This window comes from Rhynchophorus ferrugineus, unplaced genomic scaffold, assembly GCF_030347505.1.
Source record: "Rhynchophorus ferrugineus isolate W39M unplaced genomic scaffold, kcgeb_rfMv2 rfM6, whole genome shotgun sequence".
NCBI classification, from domain to species: domain Eukaryota; kingdom Metazoa; phylum Arthropoda; class Insecta; order Coleoptera; family Curculionidae; genus Rhynchophorus; species Rhynchophorus ferrugineus.
In genome coordinates, this window is record NW_027472585.1 from 14,505,987 (window position 1) to 14,532,333 (window position 26,347).

Consider the following 26,347-nt stretch of genomic DNA (forward strand, 5'->3'; position numbering starts at 1 on the left):
ATATATTTTTTATATTCGGAATTAACACCAATTATTAACTTCGATATATATCTTAATATAACTACAATAGTAACCAAGAGCATTTCTGGTAGCTAAAATTGAAATGCATTTTCAATAACCTGTAGTGCAGAAACTCTTGTAGTCACAAAACATGGTGATGTGTCATCACTTTAACATTAATTAGTTTTTTGTTGTTATTCAAATTCTTTTTTATGTAACTAGATACTTATTTATATACACTCTTCTTTACATCACTACCACTGTTAATTAAATCATAATATTGGCTGTGTAGCGTAACTACAATGGGTTTTAATAGAAAATGTAGGCCAGAGTTTATCCTAGAGAGATTTTTGCCTGAAGCGCGATTTTCAGTGTGGTAGGCAAAGAAAATGTTACGCACCTGCCGATGCTACAGAACTGTACTAAGATATACAACGCTATTTAAATTAACTAACTGTTAAGCTTAAGCTGTTAAAGATCTTTAACTTGTTATTTGAGTAATAAAAAAGCACATGCCAATTTACATGCAAATGGTATTGTTATACAAATGAATTTCCTATTGTTTTAGTTTACGAATATAGTACTATTAATAGCGAGGTTGTTTTGTTAATAAATGTTGATAAATGTTCATACAGTTCACTAATTTCCACTATAATTACGTCTGTACTAATAAATAGGTTATAATTAACTAAAAAATAATAATTCTTAATAAAAATTGAATAATTTAACTATTTTAATGAACCAAATAATCTGACGATTCTAGACTGCAAGAAAATCTAAACAGACGCTTCACTGATGTGCAAAACATGTCTGTTTTCAAGCTATACATTAAAATAATTATATGCACACTCAGCAGAAGATGATGCAGGAAAATATCGAGGTGATGACACAACAAAAAGGAATTAAGAAATGATACATTTCTCTAGGTACGAAAACTGAAATATAATTTAAAATAAAATCAATATTAAAGAAAGATCAATGTAGCAAAATTTTTATCTTTTATGCGATTTCATTGGCAACGTTAACCTCAATTGCGTCAACTTTAGTCAAGTTTCGAAAATAAAACGTACATTAATTTTACTTTTAATACAGAGCTTCAGACAGAAAATTAGACGTAGACTAAAGATAAATATATCATAACAATTTCTAATATTTCAGTAATTTCCTATCAATAACGTTTCTCAAACCAAATAAACGTCAAAATAACAGTTAGAAATACTAAATATACTGTTGCTATTTTAATTAACGTACGTCCTTAAAATTTAAAACAAACAGCTATTATAAAAATCAATGGATATTATTATGCATGTCATTATTTATTTCGAAAAAAATGGCAATGTTGTTTTGAAAAGGCTAATATCCATGAAATTTATAAAGAGAAATAAATTATTATATATGACATATAGACGCAATGAATAAAAATACAATTAAATAGTCGATTATTTGTGATCAACGTGCCAAAAAACGTTAAAATACGACCCTGAATGGTCCGAAGTAAAAGTGAAAGATCAAGTGGCCCCTGGCACTGCAACGAATTTGAGAGAACGCAACTTTTATTTGGCGTATTTCACTTTTTGTCCAAGGTCACTGACGGATGTTTCATCTACACAAACACAAAATCGCATTCGGTGTTCATCATCGACTGTATTTTAATGAAATATCGGTATTAACTCTAAGGATTATCTTAATTAATATTTTTAATGTTTATAGTATTAAAAATATTATTGAACTGTTTTTGGCAATAATTCGAATGCAATTAGAGATAACTGTAGTTATTGTAAAGTACTAGTAACATTGAAGGGAATTTCTTACTCAAAATATTAATATAAACAATTTGTAACTTTAAAATATGATATGGAATATAATAATTATCAATTACCCGTCATTTAGTAGATAATTTTGTCTATCATGCTTTACTGTCATAATAAATTATTCACTATGATACCTACTGTTTTAATTTACTCGTTAAATATATAACAATTTGTCGCCTATAGTGTTTTTATAGAAAAAGTATGTTTGGGCATAATTCCACTTATTATTTTATGAAGTCGAAAACTGGATATACAACATATATATAATACGGGAAGAGGAAGAAGAGAAACAGTAATGCATATTAACATTATATATTGCATAGTAATAGAGTGACTGCATTTGCATTTGTAATTGAATGAGCATCATTCAAACAAAGCCATGAAATGTTACTAATTCAACCATTTCCAGATGTTTAAAAGTCAGAAAATGATTCCGCATGACCGAAATGTTACTCCAGTGCCAGAAAAAAAATTGAATATTTTTATACTAATAAAAACTATAGTAATAACTAATAATACAGCTATATTGCAAGCCTGATATATCCCTACGGATACTGATAGTGAATTGATCCTGCAGAATAGGTTTTCAGCCTTCTGATAATAAACTGTCGTCTAGATAATTTTGCATCTGGTTAGATAGAAGGTTTGTATTGGAAAATAGTGGATAAGTTCTGTCACATCGGTTATTTAGCCCGTACATAGGCCCTTCCGACGACCACTTGTCTAAATACGCTTTCCTTCATTTAACGAAATCAAATCTTGGCTTAGAGGACTTCAGATATTATTATTTTTTAAAACATTGCATTCAAAAGTTGCCAAATTTTCATAAAAATAATAAGAAAAATAAAGTAAACAATATAAGCAACATTACCCCTACTTCATTTGCTGTATTTGTCACTAATTTAAACGGTTTAATTCAAAAAGTATTAATTAAAATAAATTATCTTATATATTCAATACCATATGTCATTTTCATTAAAACATGTCCATCATTTCTAGCACTTTCATACAAAAAGTATACACGGTGATATTAATTTTGAAGCAGTGCATTTGCTAGATGAGCGGAAAGCAATGACCATGAAACAATGAATAAATACTCCAAATGTAACATGCTATAAAAATATTTTATACAGCTGTAGATGACATAAAATTTGGGTGTTCATTAGTTTTATACTGTGAAATGGAAAAGCAATTTCAGAATATTCTTTAGTATAAGAGTCGTTTCTAGAAAAATATTAATTATATATTAATGTCCTACTACTACATACGTTAAATACGTCGAAATTTTAAAATAATTTTTGATACAATCAGAGGAATATTAGTATTCGTATTCTTAGCCAAAGAAAGTAACCGAACTGTTGAAAAATCCAATCAAATAGGGGTATACTTTCTGGATTCTGCTTTATGATTTTTGTTGTCAATTGGTATGAAACGGGACACCGCTACCCTTGCTGCATCTTCATAAACAATACTATTGGAAACCTGACTTATATGGATGAATTTTGGTAAATTTAAATAATAAAACAAAGAATGATAATATATTTTGCTTACCAATTATATTTATATTAGAACTTAAAGTAAGATCTATTAAAAATTACGCCCTTTTGGTTAATTGTCCATTATTTCTTGAGAGGCAATGTATTAGATAATTGCATATATTCTGATCAGCGTTACATATTGACGAAAATGCGCAGTATCAATATAAAGAATTTTTAATCAATCTAACCTAACTATAAAATTCGATGGTTTTGACAGCATAAAATAACAGTTTTACTCTTAGTATTATTGAGTTATTAACACATACTTGAATTGAATTGTTGACAATCATCACTCTTGTTTTTAGATTTCAAGAAATCTGCTCTCAAAACACATCAGTTGTCGATTTTGGTCTATATGATTTAAAAGTATCGATGTGAATGTTACTGACCAAGAGAATCCTGGAAGACCTAAAACATTTAAAAAAGTTATTATTGAACGTAATAGCTCAAAATCTGAAAGAGCCTTTAGAGATGTTAACACTAGGTTATAAATGAATTGTTTAATTATAAGAAGGGGAAATTGCTACCAAACGATTTAATTGAAAATGCCATTCTAACTGTTTTAACATCGCGGAATCATTGGTTGCCAGACAAAAAAGAAACTTTTATTTCCACAGCCGTACTATGACTGGCGATGTAAGTGAATTCACGAAGTCTTATTGTGATTATGGTGAGATCAGTAAGGCGAAGTGCACTAGAAGCAGATAAAACAGAATGAGATTATTACTGCAAACATTCACCAAAAAGATAAAGGTTTCAAAATCCTTCGAAATAATTCGAAAATTAATTGATGATTAGATTGCTGCCAGAAAGATAGGAAATAAAGAAAATAACAAGAAGGTAAAAAAATAGTAACAATACATGCAGGCACTTAATTAAGAAATGATCAAAACTAAATGATAATAGTTAGTAAGGAATACTGACAAAAAGGTCACTGTTTAAAGAAGCAGCGACCGATCGGTATATCGAAGACCTAGAACACACAAATTAAAAACCCAAATTTATAAAGTCATCCCACATCACGTATTAATTCCAAAATAACCATCAGCAGCCATAGTTACAGAAAAGAACTGGAGTTCAATTATAGGAAGATGTATTGGCTAATTAGAATAAAATCACTCAATTATCAGTACCTACACACGGAATTCAATAATGGGGATGTTCTGCAAAAAGTAATATAAATCGAAAAAAAATAATTCTGAAAAAAATCGTGAGAAGTATTGTATGTGCACCTAGTTAGTACAGGACTGTTTACTTACATCAAGACCTTCAGATACCGATTGTGACTCAGGAAATCAAAAGAATCACAAGGAGACATGAGGAGATAGGAACAGACTCAAACAGACAGGCTGTAGTGTATTGTAGTGAGGTGCATTTAATAGAAAAACAGCAATGTTAATACATAAACATTATTACATAAGAGATTAAGACAGGGCATATGAGCAACAAAAATGTTGTATTTGCAATTGTTTTCTTTCCTATTTTAACCCGACGGAATCATAACAACGAAACCAATCGATTGTATCATATTAAAAGATTATTTATTCTTAGCAACATATTTCCATAAAATTCCTCTTTCAAGTAGTTATATAATTCAGCTATTTTAACCCGTATCTTTCTTATAACCCACTTTTCTCCGACCTGATAACAAATGCTGAAAGAATAGCTAAAATCCAATATTGCATGTATAATAAATGAGTAAATAATTGTAAAATGCGAACTATATTGGTAGAAAATTAAATATAAAATTAAATTTAATACATTTCAAGTGTTGATAAAACATTATGGCTAACCGACCGAAATCGAAAAAATATATGAACAAAATATCTCCTTTTACCAACTATGGGTTTATCTGGACTGGGCCTAATGTTTAACGTGGGCTCCGAACCACAGTCCTCAGCATTAAGCTTACCGACTGGCGAGTGGCCAACTTTAGAAATCATCCCAGAATAAATCAGGTCTTATCCAGCCTGTTTACTGACATGATTGTGATCATTTTCCTTGTCGGATTTTACACTCTTGCCTAGAACATTCACAAATTTTAAACAATCACAAATATAATTTTAGGACCATGCCTCAGCAGAATTCGAACCCGCGGCTCTCGCAACATTAGGTCCCATCGCCTTTACATCTCACGTATTACTTCAAAATGTATTGGCTAATTAGAATGAAATCACAATTATCAGTACCAACATAGGGAAATCAATTATGGGGATGTTCCGCGAAAAGTTATATAAATAGAATACACATTTTCCGGAGCAAAATCGTCAGAAGTATTGTAGTGCACCTAGTTAGTATAGAAGTGTTTACTTTAATCAAGACCTTCAGATACCGACTGTCACTCAGGAAATCAAGATAATCACAAGGAGACATGAGGAGATACTCTATTATTATGTTAATATCGACGTAATACATCTCTTGGATAACACCAGAAAATGACACAGACTCAAAGAATCGACTAAAGCATCAAAACACTGGATTTTGTGTAGTGTATTGTAGTAGGATGCATTTAAGATAAGGCCTCAGAGATTAAGATAAGGCCTATGGGTCCTCCTGGATATATACCTAACTTTAAGATATTGTAAAGTTAAATTATAGGTTAGTCGAAAACGACTAGTAACAATGTAATAAACAATATTTTTTAAAATGTACTTCAATACTAATCCTATCGAACTCAAACTCTGCTTCCAAGAAAAAAGTGACGGTGGCCATTTTCCGGGGCCAAATCAATACAAATCCCCCGGAGATCATCAACGGCGCGGATGTGAAAGACTTCACTTTCCATTGGCCGTCTTAAAGGCGAACTGATAAATTTATTACCTTTTACTTTCATGTCCAGGGTCTATCGAACCGGCCGTAGACGGAGTAAAATCCCGCCATGTCATATAATCGGACGAAAATTGTTTCGGTAACATCCCGCTCGGATTCGGATGAAAGTAACAATAAAAGTGACAGAGTGAAAAGAAGGCGAGCTCTCGATCCGCTACTCACTTTTAAAATTAATCGTTATCCACACCTTAGTTCTCTCGATGCTGGTTTTTACGTTGTCGTTGTTGGGAGTTTTCGGAGATGTAATAGATGTATGAGATAACTGTCGTTTTTTTTTACTTTTAGTTCGATGTTCAACATCACCTGAAAATTTCCTCGGCTAATCTGTATAAATAAAAATATAAATGTTCATCTGTACAAAATCGAAAAGCTGGGAAAATTCTTCATTCATCTCTCCAAACCTTTAACATCGCCTAACATTTGAAAACACATAATGTTTTACACGTTCCAAAGAATTCCAAAACAATAATCCAATCAACAATTACAATACTTAGAATTAAAAAACATTTAAATTGATCACCACCCAAAATTACACAACAAACATCGAGACAAGACAAATAACTGGAAAAACAAATAATAAAATCATGTATAGATAAAAGTCCGCCTAAAATAAAGGTATGTACTGGTCTAATAAAATTAGACTTTAAAATACAGACCGATATTTTTGAGTAAAGCAGAGAATTTAGATAAGTTATGAGAAAGGAACCCACCCCTCAATGAATCCGGTAAGACGTGACTTCTCCTGACGTTAATACATTTCTTCACTTCACCAAATCATCGGAGATATTAGTTCCTCACATTTAGGACCCACAGGTCTCTCAGATAAATTCATTAGGAAGGAATGGGTAAATTGTCAATGACCAATCGGTGCCTGTTTAATTATACTAGCAAATCACTATTGCCCAAAAAGATAACAGGGGAACAGAAGTTCCTTTTAATGGACCAAAGATTGTTTTTGTCTTCTACTCTTTTTACTTTTTGTTATCTACCACACGGTCTATTAAGGTGTAAAGATCCTTATAGTATAAAGTATTTACAATTTGTTGACCATTCGCAATAGACTTTGGCGAGGTCATTAAGGTCATTAAGGTCATTAAGTTACTTCAAAACTTCAAGTGAATTAAAAATTATATTAAACTATTAATTCCCTTTTTCTCTTCTTTAGTACTATCAAGTAGTAAATCAACTTTGAAAGTTAGAAAATAATGATAGAATAAATAAATATAGAAATGAAAGTTATATGGAAAAATCGGGTTCCACGTTTAAGCTTTTCGGAATCCCCGTTACACGGCCAAATGAAAATGAAAAATGCAAGAGCTATGTTTGTGTTTCTCTATCGTTCGGCTTGGGCATTAATACTTCTAACCTAAGCCGTTAACGGCCCTCATATTTAGGTGATATAAATTGTGGTGCTTATTTTATTAGTGTAATAAAAAGAAAACCTTAAGGGGATCTCTTATGACGTCCTATATAGGTCCAGGAAAGTTTATTATTATTTTAAAGATCAAGACTATAGACCAAAATGCGGAAAGCCACGGCTGAAACAAGATGTAATTTCTACTAATTTAAATAGTAAGTATTTTGTTAAATAGTAATGATTTATTGCATTAAAATAATTAAGGAATATTTAATGAGATTCTTTACCTTTACTACAAGGCTGATAGTTATATATGAGATTCTTCTACCTCAACAAAATCCAGAAGTAAGTATATAATAAGAAACTCATGTTTATTATTAAAGAATGGAGGTTCTAACTTGAAATTACATTTATATGTACATTTACAGAGTTTTTACAGATAACTCAACCCTTCCCATCAGCTTCGTTTCAGGTTGGATGAAAAAATAATGGCTTTATCCTTATTGAAATGCAGTGGCAGAGGATATAAGCTGTTATCGAAGATAATCTGCTTGCCTTCTAGAAGAACATTAATGCAGATACTGAATAAGGTTCCTTTTTGCTACTGGAGTAGTAACCTCTAATTTTGGTGGTTAGTTTAGAAACTTGACCGTATAGACCGAACTGCACTTGTCATATTTGATGAAATGTACCTCAATTTAGGTAGGTTGTTAATTCAGTTGATTCTAAAAATAAAACAACAGAACCATTAATAGTTATATTATCTTATTTTAATGTTTGTTTTTAATATTAGAGAGAAGATAATATCAGTGGATTACGTGTTTTGGGTATTGGAGATATATCTGTGATTACATCAATCTCTTTATAGTCACGGAAAATGAATGTAATTTCAATAAAATATATTTAAATAGATATTTTTTTTATTTTCCTAGTAAAATAATTTTTTTTAATTTCCCGCTAAAATATTTTACTATAAATTTTTAAATTTCCCGCTCAAATGTTTAAAATTATCTCTAAACATTTTTAAATTTCCCGCCGTAACTGTCGTAAATGTCATACGGCGCATGCGTAAGCGCCCTCACACGAGGATTCCGAGAGTAACTTAGAACCAATTCTCAAGCACATTTTCACTCAGCAAATCAATAGATTCTACACATGTTTAAAAAACATTATTTAGAGTAATGATATGTACAAAACAAGACAATAATAATTAATTTAGCAAAACATATCATCGTTACTGATTGTCTCATGGTGAATCAAAGTGTTCACTCCAAATGTAAAACTTATTGATATGTCTGACTTAATAGCAATTGAATAATAATTCATTTACTTCCCTAAATACAATGCACTACAGCAACTACAGAAGTCCTCGATCTGACAATGTTTTGCAACAAATATGTTTTTTCATGAATAAATCAGGTATGTTTTTGGCATTACTGTTTGGATCTTTATGGGAATATAAAAAACACCGGATTTAGTAAAATAAATATTTTTTCTACCTGCAAAATATATGCTGGGGTCTCGGGTTGGTGGATATCTATTTGAATTTTAAAAGATGTCTCTTATTGCTTTGGAAGGACAAGTTTACCATTGCTTTTCGTGTTTTGAGGGAAGGTTGGGACTTTTCCATTGTTCTCTATTCAAAACAAACACATAAACCACAGAAGTGACTGACCATGACTTTTGTTATCAAAAGGTGAACGGATTTATAAATACAAACATATATAGCCTATTCAAAGTTTTTTAGTAATGCATCGTGGATATTTGTGACGTCGAAATATTGCAATGTTGCCGAATTAACTCTGAGTTTTAGTTCAGTTTGGCTTTGACAAACAAAAAAATCTCATCTAAATAAAATAATTGAACAAAAATATTATGTAATATAATTTATTTTAATATTATAGTAAATCTAAAAACTACAGTTAATTATACTAGTACACTAGTTCACTAGTACAACCAAACATTTAACACCATTCTAATGTTTCAGTTATCATACGAATATAACTAACATTTTATGCTTAAAGTTAATTTAGCAAGTATGCTATATGTTATATACACAAAAACGCATTCGACTGAAACTTTAATCATTGTGGGTGCCTCTAGGGTCTATGTTAGATCCATGCCTCTGATCCTGAATCTGGACTAAAGAGCTAATGAATAATGAAGTTGGTTTTTTATCTCCAAAGCACGTTTCTGATCGAAAATGTGTCAAAACAGTATTAGAAGTTTGGAAAGAATGGTTAAATTAGTAATTATTTTATTATTGACATGGAAAGGATTTATTGGAGAATATACATATTAAAATTAGAAAATATTTTTAGTTTATTTAAACTGAAGTTAAAGAGTTACTGTTACTGGTTACTGTTATCCCCACAAAAATGATGCACTCCCATGTTAACACTGAAATGGTGCAACTCTGGGATAAAACTGAACTAGGACGCAGATTCAAGAGAACCAAAACGTTTGATCTTATATACTCATGTAGTGAAGCGAGTAACAAACACATAAACCACAGAAGTGACTGACCTTGACTTTTGTTATCAAAAGGTGAACGGATTTATAAATACAAACATATATAACCTATCCAAAGTTTTTTTAGTAATGCATCGTGGATATTTGTGACGTCGAAATATTACAATGTTGCCGAATTTACTCTGAGTTTTAGTTCAGTTTGGCTTTGACAAACAAAAAAATCTCATCGAAATAAAATAATTGAACAAAAATATTATGAAATATAATTTATTTTAATATTATAGTAAATCTAAAAACTACAGTTAATTATACTAGTACACTAGTTCACTAGTACAACCAAACATTTAACACAATTCTAATGTTTCAGTTATCATACGAATATAACTAACATTTTATGCTTAAAGTTAATTTAGCAAGTATGCTATATATTGTATACACAAAAACGCATTCGACTGAAACTTCAATCATTGTGAGTGCCTCTAGGGTCTATGTTAGATCCATGCCTCTGATCCTGAATCTGGACTAAAGAGCTATTGAATAATGGAGTTGGTTTTTATCTCCAAAGTACGTTTCTGATCGAAAATGTGTCAGAAGTTTGGAAAGAATGGTTAAATTAGTAATTATTTTATTATTGACATGGAAAGGATTTATTGGAGAATATACATATTAAAATTAGAAAATATTTTTAGTTTATTTAAACTGAAGTTAAAGAGGAATACTGGTTACTGTTATCCCCACAAAAATGATGCACTCCCATGTTAACACTGAAATGGTGCAACTCTTGGATAAAACTGAACTAGGACGCAGATTCAAGAGAACCAAAACGTGTGATCTTATATACTTATGTAGTGATGCGAGTAACAAACACATAAACCACAGAAGTGACTGACCTTGACTTTTGTTATCAAAAGGTGAACGGATTTATAAATACAAACATATATAGCCTATTCAAAGTTTTTTTAGTAATGCATCGTGGATATTTTTGACGTCGAAATATTACAATGTTGCCGAATTAACTCTGAGTTTTAGTTCAGTTTGGCTTTGACAAACAAAACAATCTTATCTTAATAAAATAATTGAACAAAAATGTTATGAAATATAATTTATTTTAATATTATAGTAAATCTAAAAACTACAGTTTATTATACAGCCACAATAATTTATAGGTTAAAATATCTTATCACTATTGTTTGCCGGTCGCCGTGGTTGTCAGATGTACGGTAAATTATTCAAAATATTACTTATAATTATTACAGGTTATAAACCAGCAAACATTATTTTAGCCCTTTGATCATTTTGATAATTTAAGTTGCTTTAAGATATTCAGGGTCACAAACTGATTACGTCTTTAATAGGTTATTTCGAGAAGGAACGAGATAATGGAGGCCCCCTTTTGCTGGTATATTCCGTTAGAGAGGTAATTATTGATGATATTAAATAATATAAGTCCCTACAATTTTATTGAAAATGTTTTTAGTGGGTTGCTGCCAAGCTAAATGTTACTGTGAGTACTGTGAATAACATCGCTTACAAAATGAAGAATAATAAGTTAGATTTACCCAAGAAAACCCGTCTACATACAAAGTGGGTGACGAAACTTGACCATCTTGATATTGGCTCTATTCGAGACCAAATATACGAAAGGTATAAGAACAGTAAGTACAAAAACTATTTTATCGATATATAGATAATTTAATAAAATTATTTTAAAGAAATTTGTCTGCCTGAAAAGCATACATAAAAGAATTAGGGACATGCAACATTTTGATAGATGTAAGACATCCTTTTATACACTCTTACAGGGCATAGGGTTTAAATGGTGTAAAGATAACCCTCGGAGAGGTTTAATATGACTTCCAGACATTACCTTAAAAATAATTAAATTTTTAAAGACATAAAATAAGACCAAGGAGGATAAACTATTTGAATTTGTGTATCTTGATGAAACTTGGATATTTCAAAATGGTTGACTCTTGGCAAGACAGTAACAAAAAAACTGTAAAGACAACAAAAATTTATGGAAAAAGGTAAAAGTTACAATAGCATTCGATTAGGTTTTGTTGATCATTATATTTATTAATAAAATTGATTGCAGATATATTGCTGGTCGACAAGGATATTACATCAAAAGCTGTTTGGATATGTGGAAGGAAGCATTATCAACCATAACACCTTGGTTTTGGATGAACTCAATTAGATATACAGAGGAAGTAATTGATAATGGTGGAATTGTGAAGATGTTTCAGACAGATTAGAAATTAACAGTTTAGTGATTCAATTGGACAATGAGTGAGAAAGTGAAAGTGACTGAAGGAAACTTTCAGGATATGTGATAATGCTGTGAAATGCTAGAAATTCCTGAGACAGGGTGATGATAGTGGAAACAACTAAAGGTATGCACATAATTAATTGAATATAACTGTAGAAAATAGTATTGTAGGGCGTGAAAGATTTGTGTGCACAGATATGATTGTAATTGTTCAAAATTAAACATGAGCATTAGGTTACAACGTATGAGTAGAGAATTAATACTAACTGTTTTGTAGATATGGTAAATGCATTAGACAAAATTCGGTGATTAATTTTATGAAGAATGGTGTACACAGATAGTAGAAGAAGAAATAAAATGTACAGCGATACCAAGATGACTTGACAAGTAAATACACCATTGAAGGAAACAAGAACTAAACCAAAAAAGTAAATATGCTCTCGAATGGAAGTAAAATACGTTTCTCAGATATACAATTGTTAATTAGGTGGATTAGGCCTCCAGGGGGATACCACTACATAAAAAAATGCGCCTAGAAACTCTACCCCATGGATGGTGTGGAAAAAGATTAAATGTAAACAAAACAAATCTAACTTACAAACTATTATAGTTGTGTCTTAATTATAGTTTTAAGTCCTTCGATAAAATATGTATTAGATTTACTATAATGTTAAAATAAATTATATTTTATAATATTTTTGTTCATTTATTTTACTTAGATTAGAATTTTTTGTACGTCAAAGCCAAACTGAACTAAATCTTTTTAATAGTTTCTTATTATTTCCCTTCTAAATCAACGGATAACGATATTTTCTACAATAGATCTCCAAAAGCAATAGTTCTTCTGACATCGTACGCATAGTGCCTGAAAAAAATAATACTATTTCGAATGAAAGTGAAGATGGTGGGTTATCAGTGAACGATCTCCAATTTTGTAGGTCGAATCATAATTAACGACGAAGAAAGTGAAAATTTCGTCTGTATACAGACAAGCCCATGGGAATATGAATAATCTAATTTCAAAAACGTTTAGAGATGGTGATTTATATATATAATATACATATATAGAAAATCATGCTTGTTTATTCAGTTTCTTTTCTTTTACGAGAGAAATATCTATCAATAGTGTTGTAAAGGTAAATATTTAGGTAATATATTTGTAAACTATTTATAAGTATGTAAACAATAAATGATTAGGTACACATCTCTTTCGTAATATACGTTAATATAATAGTACAACCAAATAATTAACACCATTTTAATGTTTGAGTTTTCATACGAATATAACTAACATTTTATGCTTAAAGTTAATTTAGCAAGTATGCTATATATTGTATACACAAAAACGCATTCGACTGAAACTTTAATCATTGTGGATGCCGCAAGGGGCTATGTTAGAACCATGCCTCTGAACCTGAATCTGAACTAAAGAGCTGTTGAATAATGAAGTTGGTCTTTTATCTCCAAAGCAAGTTTCTGATCGAAAATATGTCAAAAAAGTGTTATAAGTTTGGAAAGAATGGTTAAATTAGTAATTATTTTATTATTGACATGGAAGGATTTGTTGGAGAATATACGTATTAAAATTATAAAATATTTTCAATTTAACTTCAGTTTAAATAAAGAGGAATACTGGTTACTGTTATCACCACAAAAATGATCCACTCCCATGTTAACACTGAAATGTTGCAACTCTTGGATAAAAATTGAACTAGGACGCAGATTCAAGAGAACCAAAACGTGTGATCTTATATACTTATGTAGTGAAGCGAGTTAAATGTTTAAATTTATCATTAGAGACTAAAGACTAATGGGTCCTAATGCAGTAATAATATATCAATAAATGAAAATAAAGAATTATGCTGCCAAATGCAAATATATAAATAATATTTTATAATAGGTCAATTTAAAAGTCCCCAGCTTGACACAAAGATGGCGCTACTAGAATTAAATCCATATATTTTTCAGTTAGTCCTAAAACTCAAAAGATGCGTTTATAAATTTTACAGCTATCGGATCATTAGTTTGTGAATTATAGCATTTTGAGTGAAGCAACTTTTGTTATTGTGAAAATGGTTAAAAAGGAATTTCGCGTGTTGATAAAATATTGGTTCTTGAAGGAAAAAAAATACAGTTGAAGCAAAAGCTCACCATCAAAGTATCGGTATGCTAAGTTTAGACGTGGTGAAATGAGCACGTAAGACGGTGAACGCAGTGGACGCCCAAAAGAAGTTGTTACCGACGAAAACATTTAAAAAATCCACAAATTGATTTCGAATGACCGTCAATTGAAATTGAATGAATTAGCAGAAACTAAAGATATCAACCGAACGTATACATCATATCATTCACGAATATTTATGTATGAGAAAGCTCTGTGCAAAGTGGGAGCCGCGCGCGCTCACTTTTGACCAAAAACAACGAAGAATTGATGATTCGGAGCAATGTTTGAAGATGATCAAGCATAAGAAACCCGAGTTTTGCCTCGATATGTGACAATGGATGAAACATAGCTCCATCATTTCACTCCATCCAATCGACAGTCATCCGAGTGGACTGCACACGATGAACCCGCTCAAAAGCATGGGAAAACGCAATAGTCGGCTGGCAAGATTATGACGTCTGTATTTTGCGGTGCGTATGGAATAATTTTCATTGACTACCTTGGAAAAAAAATAAGAACATCAACATCGACTATTATATACTGTTATTGGACCGTTTGAAAGAGGAAATCACCGAAAAACGACCGAATTTAAAGAAAAAGAAAGTGCTGCTTCACCAAGACAATGCACCGTGTTACAGGTAAGTGAAAATGATATAAAAAATCTATGAATTGGGCTTCAAATTTTTCCTCATCCACCGTATTCTCCAAATCTGACCCCCAGCGACTATTTCCTGTTCTCTGATCTCAAAAGAAAACTCGCTGGTTGAAATTTTCGTTGAATGAAGAGGTGATCACCGAAACTGAGGCATATTTTGTTGCAAAGGATAAATCGTACAAGTTGGAAGCTCGCTAAAATCAGTGTATCACCTTTGAGGGGAATTATGTTGAATAAAAAAAAATTTGCCAAAAAAATGTGTTTTAATATGGTAGGCCGGGGACTTTTTAATTGACCTGATATCTAACATAAAAAATTGATATGCCCCATCTTCGGAAGCTCATATTTTATCAACACCCCGTACCGAACTTGCAGATATTAAATCAAAGTTAATATTTGATTTATCTCGTGCCGTACGAGCACTTTCTGACAGTCTCAGCATATTTATAAGTTATGTCTCTCTCGTTCGTTCGTTTTAAATATATTCTCCACGCGAGGGTAACTCTTTAAAACTGAACACTTAATTTGGCCGAACCATTTCAGCCTAATTGGTGCATGGCGTGTATGGTGAAAAACGCCTGTTAAATAATAGATAGCGTTAAATTACGAATGTAGTTTGAAACAGCGACGGAATTACTGTTCTCAAAGGTTTTCTGTCGGCTATATTAATAAAATATGTTTTTATGTTTAAACTATATTGGTAATTGTTTCAAGAAACTTTACGTTACCATTTTGTCACGTTTACTATTCAATAATAGTTAGTTCAATAATAATAGATCACTTTCACTTGAACTTAGTTATATTGAAGAACAACTAATTAGATCTACCAACTTAGGTGGCAGAAGGGTTGAGACGCGAAACCTAATACCAATCCAAGGTATAAATAGGTATCCTTCAACGAAACATTCCCATTATAAATTAACAACATGTCTACGATACACTCATGGAAGTAGTGAAAGATAGAATTGGCGAATATATTTCTTAGGTGTTAGCGGCAGAATTTGAAGAATGTGTTTAATGCCATTGATTTTACCAACAATTACACTTGCATTTACTTCGTCGGGTATTGCAGCTACGTTGATGAAAGGCCATTGTACAGCTTCTACAGTACTCAATTTGCCATTGAACATGCAATCATTTATATGCAACTCCAACTTACTACCTTTCGAGTAATTTTGCGATGGTCAAAACAACAAATCAAAGTAAACTTCAAATTGGTCATTTGGAATAAATGAATAAAAAACCTTAACCAGTTTGATAGTGCAGTCATTACATTAACAGGCGATTTTCAAAAGATGTACTCACTCAGTAATTCCGCGATCAACGTCAGCCAGCGATCTTAATTCATGGTTTTAAGTCATCTTGTAGATTCCAATATATATAAATAAATCTCAAGAAAGCTCCAACAATATTATTTATTTACACACCAGAAAACAAAACCAATATTGTGGTGTATCAAAAACATGATAATAAACACTGTGCTTATGATATATCTTTTTATTATTTATTTCAGCTCTAATTTAATATTCATAGCTGAGACAGGACAAGCGTCTGTCGAATCAGCTAGTAAAAGAATGAAAATGCTATAAAATAGCGTAAAATATAAAACCTTTTCTGCAGAGTTATCATTAGTTATGATTGATCAAACAGAGAGCATTTCTAGTTTAACGAAAATATTTTAAATTCAATCGGTATTGGCATACGTATCATTTTTCGAATATAGAATTCAAATTCTACCAGAATATGACAATATACACAATATTTTACCATAAAGATTTAAATTTATTAATAAAGTAAATGTATATTCAAAGCTCAGATATCAGTTAGATAAGCAAGCCAATCTGTCTATATATATACAACTTGTTTAATATCATTAGTAAACGTGAATAGACCAATTTCGATACTAGCCAATCGTATTCGTCATATTTGTACTTTCAGTACAACCAAATTCAACACAATAATCCTCTGTGACTGGTTATGGTACTAATCTCGCATAAACAAGGCTTAAAAATGTTATTAAACCGAATGGTTACTTTCTCAGAGTGAGAGATAGGGCGTTGACGCGAGGTGAAAGTTTCTCTCTCGAGTCATTGCCAATGTCAGCAGCATCCATTTAGATTTCGTTTGCGCACAAAAGTGATCATCATCAATTAACATTACCGAATATTTTTCTTCCCTACGGGCCATAATAATAATAATTTTCGACTGTAGATTCCGTGACGAAATCGATTGAAATTAATTATGCTGTTGCTTTCGAACATTTTCTATTTCGGAAATATACTTTAAGATTGAAAAAAAGTGTTAATCTTAAACGTAAATCAAAAATAAAAATATTGGCTCAACATACCCCAATTTATTGTGTCCCCAAGCTTCGCCAACTGTGATCTTCTAAGGTATTCCTGAAAAATAAACAAATCTGTTAAATATAACTCGGCTGAAGTCTGCAACTGTTACAATATATATAAATTAATATGTCAATAAGATTACTCGAGAAATGTGCCCACACTAAATTTTTTGTTGAATGAATTAATTATTTATGTAAAATATTCATGTCCGTATGTTATTTATGATTCAGATTTCAAACCAGCTATCACTTTATGTACACATTGTGAAGATGTAAGAAAAATTCTCACATTTTTTTACTATTTCAACCACTTTCATTGATGTTTAATTCGAAATTTAAGAAAGCTCTGTTAAATTATATCTAAAATTGTGTGCTGTAAACAAAGTTTCATGCATCAAATGACTAAATATATTTGCAAATGCATAAGGCTTGTTCGAGAAACATAAGCGAAAATAGCGTAAATCATTTATAGTAGAACGAGGAGTGCTAGTTGATTTACTTTGTTCTGGCAATCAAAGAAAACAAGAAGTTTTTGAGCGAAGATCGCCAGATAGGTTGTCTAAGAAAATTATTATAACTGATATTTTCGGCATTCGAACATCAAAAATGTATTTTTCAAAAAAATACTGGACTGGACTCAACTGGAAAATATATTAACTAATATCATGGAATTCAGTCACTCCACATCCACCTGATATGACTCTGTGTAACTGTTCGTTGTTACCAAAATTTCAAGTGCCACTTCGAGTGGTTTGGCCCCCAAGTCTTATATTATTGAAAATACATTAATTTATATGAGGCACTATCTGTAGAAAGTATACAGCGCATAGTTGAGCTCCGTAGATCTTTAGAAAATACACAACTCATAACTGAGCTCTGTGTGAAGATTTAAAAGCTTTCTTCAAACTTCTTAGCCACCGAAAGGGTACCACATGAAGGAGTTAACATTGGTTCAAAAATGACTCATTAAAGACGTTATTATCCGAAAAAAAAGAACATTTTGCATAAATGTTCGGTAGACACCAAAAATGGGCTTAAATACTGTTTTAAATATTTATGTAAAAAATTTGCTTATTTATCAGAAGCTAAACTGCACGACAAAACACAAAAAAAAACTGTTAGACGAAAGCCATAACTAACTTAAAATTATCGTAGCTTATATAATAGACAACTTCAAAAGTCTTGGTGGCGCGATGAACCATAAAAGCCTTCTTCTTGTACAACTTAATGTTTCCTGAAAACCTTTATGATATGCTATTAATTAGTAACCATAAAGATCGTCCTATCATGAATTAATTTTTAAGATATAAATAAAAATAGATTGCAACGACTTGGAATAAAATTTCTTCTACAAGCTTGAATGGGCCTTTTGGATATATGAAGTAAATTTAATAATAAAAACCAAAACAGACGGAAATTGAAATAACACAATCACTTTTCAAAAATATGTTTATATAGATGTAACTATAACAAAGAAAATAGGGAAGAAAACTTCCCTGTTACTACAGAAGACATACATATGAAGAAAATAATATATGATAGAAGAATACCTAGTAATAGGAATGGTATTTTTAACAACTCAGAAGCTGCCTAGTTTAGTATTTCGGGAAGTTTATATGCAATTAGTTTTTTAAACTTCATATTATTTTATCAAATCCTACGAAACTCATATACTCTCAACTTATCATGTAGTGTCAAATCATTCCATGATCCATTTCATGTACACAATTACGTAAAACTATAATCTGTTTAATATTAATAAACCGATTTTACCAGAACGATTTTCTAATGACGATTTTTCAGAATGATCCGACGGCAATTAATTGCATAAAGACGTTATAGTTTTCACGTAAGAAGTTGGAAGGCCGGAAGCCAAAGTGAAACGAGCTTGATACATGCATAATATAGAAACAAGCCATAAAAGTGAAACAAAACTAAAAGTTTTAAGATGACCGAAAAAAAAACAAACTCGACTTGACCCAGAGAAAGTGTTAATTTCGATGACGTGTATGCGAGTGAGAAATTTATCTATGAAGATGATTAATTAACAATGGCTAAGAACAAATGTTCGCATGTAATGTTGTAAAATGCGAAAATTAATATGCAACAATTTGAAAGAGAAATAAGGACGGCCATAACATATAATAACAGACGAATCATATATTAGTTGAAATTAAAATGTTTGTAACTAGCATCAATTTCATTATTTTATAAAAATGACGAATATTTTGGTATAATATAAAGCCTTCGGGGAATAAAAATAGTCATGCTTGCTTTGCCCTTAGTTAGATTTAGCATACTTTGATTTGGCTCCATGGTGGAACTTATTCACAGAAATCAGCTACCCCTGATATTTATCTTCTAACTTTTCTGACATATTAAAAAAATTCGTCTAACTTAAAAGAAGTAATAACTAAATACGTTTTATTATATTTTACATATTTTCTATATATTCAATGTTTGAAATGAAGAACAATCAACTTCATATGAGTGCACAAAAATTGTGTTTAATTTGAATATATGAGGTATGAGTAAAATATTAGGTAATGAATACTAATTATCTTTCAGATGATATAGCAATTACATTAATAGAACATTTAGTAGCTAAGCAAATCACGGCGAAAACTAAACAAAAATACTGGATATTTTCGACTTGATTAAGATTAAAAAATCAAAAAAAAGCGTTACTAAAAGTAATCGGACAAATTATTATTAAAAACTTAATTATATCACTTAATTCTGCCCGATTCCTCAAGCAGAATCAGCAAAATACCTTGGAATCCATCTTGACGGTAGATTAAATTGGAAGCATCACGTTAGACAAAAAGCAAAACACATTAAAACCAAAATAAAACAACTATACTGGTTAGTCGGAAGATAATCTCAACTTGATCTAAAATCAAAGAGATTTATCTACAATTATAAAGCCAATTTGGACCTATGGGGTGCAAATATGGGGTTGCACTAAAAATTCAAATCAGTTAGTCATACAGCGCTGTCAAAACAAGGTTCTTCGATTGATTACCAATGCCTATCGCTATGTATCAAATGGATTTGCGAAGTTGTGCAGGATTTCGCCTTGAAACACGAAAGAAGATTACTAAATCATACTAACGTGGACGCAATACAACTGGACAGCGCGCAGGATGTCAGGAGATTGAAACGAACAAAACCATACGAACTTGTGTAAACATTTAGTGTGTATTATTAGTGTAAACTATAGCTATAAGTTAATAATTAATAAATAATTATAATTTTATAATTGAGGAATACATACTGATGTATTTTCTCGCACTCGTCTTGCTTGTTAATTCATCCAAGAACATAAGAAAAGTAGTAATAAATTAATTGTAGATTAAGATTGTACTAAGCGTATCTAATAAAGATGTTATAAAAAAAATATTATTGCTACATTGTCCAATGTTTCTCGCTACTTAACCAACGAAGAACAGCACTATGACCTCGAAATCAAATTAATCCACGAAGTTACTCGAAGATTTAGTAGCTAAACACAAAGGCTACTAAGGGCTGCTAAAGGCTACTAAATTATACCAATATTGAAGCAATACGACTATTTAACAAAGCGCCAGAAAAAAAAACAAATTTATGGGAACCAAACCACATGAATTTATGACAGATGTGGCTAGTATGAACTTAACCTAATCATATTTTAACTTAGGAAATACATACTGAATTGTATATAAGAGTGTATTAACTCTATCTAATAAAGTATGTTGCATTAAACTTTAATTCTTCAAAATTTTTCACAATGTCCGAATGAACAAACAAGTAGGATAATATAAATGTTATACATTTATCACAAATGAACGGCCAAAACTACTCTAAGTATATGCCATCATCTAGGAATATAAATAATCACTAATAGAGCATCTGCAACAACCAATTTTAATAATAATAGGCTCACCAAAGCAGTTTTTAATAATTTAACTTGCAGGTTCATTCTTCTGACAATGAACTTGGTAATATGTTGACTGAGCTCTCACAACAAGCTCACGAAATTCACGGTTCACAAATTTTATGTGAACATAAGACAACTCCAGAATGTATTTTCATTCTTCTGACAATGAACTTGGTAATATGTTGACTGAGCTCTCACAACGAGCTCACGAAATTCGCGGTTCACAAGTTTTATGTGAACATAAGACAACTCCAGAATGTATTTTCATTCTTCTGACAATGAACTTGGTAATATGTTGACTGAGTTCTCACAACGAGCTCACGAAATTCACGGTTCACAAGTTTTATGTGAACATAAGACAACTCCAGAATGTATTTTCATACGACGGTAGTTTAACTTGTTGACAAAGTAAATAAGATTTAAAAATACAGCGAATAATGTGCAACAAAGCAAAAGCACATTTCATTACATACAAATTCAACTTTACATATAACATATTAAACTCATTATTGTAAGTATTAGGGCCCTTTGGATACATAGTACTAGATTTCAACATCCTACTTATTCACTAGATTTAGTTCCTACTAATTAAGATTTTTTAAGAAGAAGGTGTGATAGCTGTCGTGGAAGACATTGAGGCTCCTGGAACTATAAATCTCATTTTCATTCCTGAAACCATCTGTTTTATTTCCCCAAACTTATTGAATAGGTCTAGCATATAATTAAAATATTCTAAACAATGTTCTTGGTTTATTTGTTTTATAATTGCTTCTGTTGTGTTATTATTATTGCTTGTATATACAAACAACACATAATGGAATAATAACATACCAAACCGAGTGTTATTTTTTGTGTCCGCTGTATAAACAGTCCGTGTACGGATCCTTCGTGCAAGGGAAATTACACAATTCAAGCCACAAAGGGGAGCCATTATGCCAAGCAGTAATTTTTATGCAAAAAGTCTCCACGTTCTCAGTTATTACATTAATTACCGTCAATGCAGATGGACATCATCAATTAGCTAACGTACGAAAGTGGGAATCGAGGCTGAATTTGCCACCGATGGAGTGAAATTGTAGATTATTAATGGTAATTTTGATGGAATCTCTATTGTAGGCCAGAATATGGAAGCTCCATGTATTTTTCAATTAGCTGGGCATTCAGACGGAGAAAACTTGATAATATAGATATTAGGGTTTCGCTATGCTCTCAGGGGGAAACTTAGATTTAAGTATATTGACGCAACAAAATGTAAAATTATATAACAGATAATATAGTTGCAAAGTTGATATACTAACATCAATAGGTACTATACTGTACTATAGGGAAAATAGGCAAGATCTAGCACTCAAATACTAGCTTGTTTCATCACAATATAGTTAAATAACTAACAGTGATAGCACTTGTGTGCTATCAATATATTACAATAATACAAATATATTTCTAATTATAATTATATATATTATAAAAGGCAGCAAACATTAGTAATTTGGTGAACATATGGCAAGGTAATCAAGAAGAAAATTGACACTGACGTTTAAACTTCGGTTATTGTATGGATAACTCTTCTCAGACAAAAACTATAAAAAAGAGCATGCCAAATTACAGACATTGATTCACTATTCTAACAGTGAACGAATTGATAATATTTCAACTATGTTCCTACCACCTGACTATATTTTGCACGTCTTTTTCTTGTTAAAATAGGATCTTATACTAAATAATGCCAGAAATTATAAATTAAGAGTGGTTTAGTGCGAAAATCTACTGAAAATTATGAACAAAGAGCGTAAAGACTCCTGAAAATACGACAACACCTATTACAGTATATACTCCATGAAACAACCAAGTAACATCATATACAATTTAACAAAAGCAAAGAAATTTGTCGATTCTGCACATGCGGATATTCGGTTGTTATTTATGTTTTATCAGTAAACTAATAGTGGTCAAGAGGTCTTATAACAAATCCCACGAAATATAGAAAACAGTCAAATTAACTTCAATGGATGAAAATTATATACTTGCAATATACTTCACTCACCAAAAAAAGTATTGTAAATGAAGATTTAAGTATATAATATATAATTTATTCACAATATCATTAAAAATGCTTACGTATAAAGAGTGTATTGTATTTTGGAAATATTATTCCGTAATGCTACTACTTCTTGAAATTTGATAATTAATAAGTTGTTTTGTATTACATTTGAAGCCGCAATAATGTACTAATAAGAAGTAAGTTTTCACAAAAATATGACATTATTACAACAATTATTCTTAAAACATTAATATATTATATGTTGTAAAAATGGAAATTAAAAAAAAATATTTACATGATACTCAATGTCAAAGTATAAAGATGTCATTATATTTCCATTTGTAAGTCTATATACAAATAGGTAATCGTTAAAAATTTTAGGTATTCGCTGTAGTAATTTTAGAACAAAATAGGGAACATATAATGTTGGTTCATCTATTTCGATAATTCTACCAAAAGGATAAAATTATTTAATAGACAAAAAATCAAATCCGCCATGATCTGAATAAACAGAAAAAAACCGAGCGATATTTTCAGTAATATAACAAAAAAGTAGAGATTTAGCTAATCTAAATCACAAGGAAGGTGTCATTATGTCGAATTCTAATTTATATGCAAACTATTTACTTGCTGTCAGTTATTATATAAATTGCCTGACGCTGAGACGGGATAATTATAAACCGTTGTGTGAAACTGAAAATGGAAGCAATATTATACCACCAATGAAGCAAAAAAGGAAAATTAGCAGTAACTATAATTATTAAAATAATTATGTATCAATATAATTATTGGAAGATTATGTTAAACAAAACTCGCATATTAAGATTACAGAAAAATAATGAAAATTCAATTAACGGTTCAATTAGTTCAATATAAATTTGAAAACAATAAACACCAAAATAATCCCAACAAACAAAAAGACCATCCCTATCTGGCGTATCATCTGACTAAGGCAGACACTTAAACATAACCACCTTTATAATATATAACGAATATAATAGATCACCTACAAATGCATGTCATATCACATGTCAACAGGAAAACTAACTTATTGGCCGACTAATCCAAATAAAACTCCGAGCCTAAATGATTTCATAGCTAGAAACATATCTACAAACTATACGGAAATAGATGAAATATTTAGCCATAGCTCAGATCATTCAGAAGTTATTTTGACTCTAATTTAAATCATAATGAAAACGACAAAAACACAACACCAACAAATAAACTAACAGACTAGAAGGACTTGCATAAGAACTCGTCAATCGCATTCAGCTGAAAATACCAGTCAAGACAACCGAACAATTAAACTTAGTAGCAGAAAAACTTAGAGTTTTAGTAGATATCCAGCAAGTTTCTTGGAATAATACTCCTGAAATTAACAGTAAAACTAAACGAATGAAATACCACAAAGCAAATGGTAGAGAAAAACAAGAATTAATAAAAAAATAGCAAATAAATAATTTGGCGAATAAATAATATAATGAAATATTGAAAATAAAAAATTAATCGATAAATAACTATCCAGATCAACCAGGTGGCAATGAGACACAATATTTACTCTAGAAGGTTATTAAAAATCTAAAACGATCAAATTTGCATAGTCCACCTATAAGATACTTAGGGGAAAATTGGGCACGTAACAATCAAGGAAAAGTTGAAACACTTGCTGATCATTTAGAACAAACCTTTAAACCTAATGACACTGAGTTAGACTCGACGATTAGACTTGTTACATCAAAAAAGTCTCCAACGTTATAAAAAATGACAACCCAAAAAAAGTACCTACGCTATGACTTATATTAATTAAGACAGACAGCTGATAAATACAGCATTTTGATTAAAACATGTCCTAACTGTTTGGTAAATAGCTGAAGTTATAACGATTCCGATACCTGGAAAACTACCAAATGAAGTAAAATCTTATCGACCAATTTCATTGCTACTAGTAATATCCAAAAAACTCTTGCTAAAAAGGTAAAAAGCTATAGTAGATTTTTAAAAAATGCCAATATTTGCTCATCAGTTTGTTTTTTTAAGCAAACATTCAGGTACTTAGAATCAAAGATATTACTTGCTTACGAAGAGAAAAAAGTTTGCTGAACTATATTCATGGACTTATCGCAAGCCTTTGATAAAGTCTGGCAAAAAGGACTCGTGAATAAACTCCATAAAATATTACCGAAGCAATATGTTGGACTCTTAAGGTCTCTTAAGAAGCTAGGATGTTTAGACTTAAAAGAACTTACTCTATACATATGGCAAACCACAAATGTTACTATAGCTACATTTACTGATAACACTACGATACTTGCTATTGGATACAATATACAAGTAACCAGGCAACTGTAACATGTAATAATATAAATGGTAATATAAATAGTGGATTCAGACATGGAGAATAACAGCCAAAATGAGTGAATCAGTACATATTGATATCACCGACAACCAAACTGTTCATATATCAAATAAATATGAATTACCGTTACTATTACTATTCTATTACCCTATACAGTAGCAATGCTAAATATCTTGGGATGAATCTTAACGCAAAACTTTATTGGAGGTAGCACATAAAGAAGAAAAGAAAATTACTCGAACTGAAAATACAATAATGCTTTGGTTTTGAAAGAAGGTCTAAATTATTCGTACATAATAAGTTGCTGCCCTACAAGCAGATACTAAACCCTATATGGACCTACATAATTCAGCTCTGGGGATGGTCTGCAAGAAGTAATATCAAAATGAACAATTATATCGGAGTAAAGGGCTGAGAAGTATTGTGGATGCACCCAGATACTACAGGAACTGTTACTTACACTAAGCCCCAAATATGAGGAAAGATTCCACCACTATGTAAATACCGAAGTGCTGCAACTCTTGGAAGACACTGAACTAGGATGCAAACTCAAGAGACCAAATAGTATGATATGGTGTAGTTGTCCAGT

General features: G+C 30.9%; 1 protein-coding gene and 1 long non-coding RNA gene across 6 annotated transcripts in view; one reads left to right on the forward strand and one right to left on the reverse strand.

Moving 5' to 3' along the window:
* RhoGEF64C (Rho guanine nucleotide exchange factor at 64C) overlaps positions 1–26,347 on the reverse strand; it is a 204,129-nt gene that overhangs the window by 30,721 nt on the left and 147,061 nt on the right. For all 5 annotated transcript variants that reach the window (XM_076407465.1, XM_076407466.1, XM_076407468.1 and 2 more), the window contains one exon: positions 17,443–17,494. The gene's annotated coding sequence lies outside the window, so the exon portion shown is untranslated. The remainder of the gene's footprint in view (positions 1–17,442; positions 17,495–26,347) is intronic.
* Positions 11,290–11,768, forward strand: LOC143197993 (uncharacterized). The gene is made up of 3 exons (XR_013006126.1): positions 11,290–11,424; positions 11,485–11,555; positions 11,652–11,768. It is a non-coding gene; the product is annotated as an uncharacterized LOC143197993 (long non-coding RNA).